Raw genomic sequence first — 2,253 nt, forward strand, 5'->3', positions numbered from 1 at the left:
CCGAAGAAATTACCATAAAGCACGTCGCGTTTACCTTCAAACGGCACTTACATTTCAGACTTTATGTCCGAGCATATATTTAAGCAGCATTGCTGAGGATATAGCTACCTTTATTGGCCTCTTTATAAATTTCGTTTGCACAGCAAACTGGGGGGAAGGAGATTGCGTCGGAGATACTTCACCACGGCGTAACTGTGGCAGAAAGTTTATTTGCGTTTTGTGTGTTTGTTTATATACGTGCGCTAGTGTACGTGAGAGTGGAGGGTGCCAGTCGCAAGAGTGCATAGATAGCTGTGCAAGGGCGCAACTGAGCAATTGTATAGCTGCGTAATTGCGTAACTGCATAGCTGCGTAATTGCGTAACTGCATAGCTGCGTAATTGCGTAACTGCACAACTGTGCCAGAGGGCACGCGTGCACACCATCCCTCGTAGCCCACCGTGCTTCCACCCTAATTATATACACCAAAGAGTGGGACATAAATTTTTGCGCACATCTGCCCGTATGCCCCACTCCGATAGAGAAAAGTTTGAAATGTGCCAAGTGTATTAAAATTGTGAAGCCATAAATAAGTACATACCTAGAGCCGAATGACATACTTTGAAGTATTCGTTTTGTCAAAATATTTTTAAGAGTTACTTGCCCTTTGCATTACAGGAACCATTATGCTCGTTCCCTCGGTGCCCATTGCGGATCCGGCCCCGTTTCATTTTTTCATAACGTTTATATTGTTGTGCATGCGTGTTTATGTGCACTTATGTGTACCCGCTTTTGTGTCTCAGCGAATTCCGCATAAATCGGGAAGAACGCTTTTCGCTTCTTTCTTTCTTTCCTTCCTTCTTTCTTTCTTTCCATCATTCTTTCTTTCATTCGTCCCTCCTTCCTTCCTTTCTTTTTTTTTTTTCCGCGTGTGCGTGGCCTAGATATGTACGTACACATGCGTAGCCGTGGCACGTTCAGCAGTTATGCCTAGATAAAAAAAAAAAAAAGAGTAAAAGAAGTGGTGTGCTTATTTTAGAGGCAAATTGCCAAGTGTAATAATCTATATAGCTAATATTCATTTTGTGGCTCGTTACCCGTTTGTTTATTATTTTGTGAGGCACCTTTTCCCGTCGCGTTCTTGCCAAGTGAGGCAGCTTGTTAGACGACATGGGTTAACGCGTGTATGCGCGAGTGTGTATGTTTGTATGAACATTTCAGTATTCGCGTATGCGAACGTTTCTGTTCCCCTATATGTATATTTGTGTGTGTGTATTTATGTGTATATTTATGTGTATATTTATATGCCTATGTTTACATATGTATGTGTTTGCATATGTATGTGTTTTTTTTTCTTTTTCCTTCTTCCCCCCCCTATGTACACAATTTTGCCGCGTGCAAGAATTTACTTATCAGCTTTAATTGTGTGATTTTCCTCCTCCATCCCCTCCCGTTGTGCTTACATCATTGTATTCTCCTTTTGTTTCACGCAAAGTAATTCCCCCTCTCCCCTTTTTTTTATCTCTATACGTGCGTATACACATACTATACATACCTTTTTTTTTTTAATTGCGCCCAAGTGTACACCATTCTTGTTTTGAAGGACACTACTGATCCGTGGCATGTTACGAGTGTGCATGTCCCCACGTGTGAACCGTAACCGCATGCATATGTGCATGCAACTGTCACGGCGCATCTATCTGTGATAACTCTTTTCCCGTTGTACGGTGAAAAAGCTCTATACTTGCTTTACACCCACTTCTAGTTGCTTTTTTCTTCATATTTTCCACCACGTTTGACATGTAATCATTTTTTTTTTTTACCCTAATTAATTTAAGCAGTAGAGCTTGTTTCACTTGCTTCCGTGAGCGATCTCTCGCCTTTACCCACCTCATCATCATCGTTACCCCCCCCTTTTAAATACCCAGCGTGTAAATTGATTTTACCGTCGCTTTAACGTTATGTATGTTTCATTTTTTCATTCAGGTGCACTCCATGTTGTATGTCCCTATTATGACAACATGTCTACCCCACCCATTCACAAACAGCACAAGCCTTATCCTTATTGTAAGTGTGCCGTAGAAGTGTATTCATATTGAGATTAATGTGTTGCTTTTCATTTTACTTTTTTTTTGGAGGAGGGGGATTATTTATATGAACAAATATAGTTGCATAATTTACGTGTGTAATTTGGGGCAGCCATAAATTGGATGTACCTCCCAATGCGTGAGTTCTTTTTTTTTTTTTTTTTTTTTTCCCCTAGTGGTCTTCGTCG

The sequence above is a fragment of the Plasmodium cynomolgi genome, chromosome 14 (genome assembly GCF_000321355.1).
Source record: "Plasmodium cynomolgi strain B DNA, chromosome 14, whole genome shotgun sequence".
NCBI lineage: Eukaryota > Apicomplexa > Aconoidasida > Haemosporida > Plasmodiidae > Plasmodium > Plasmodium cynomolgi.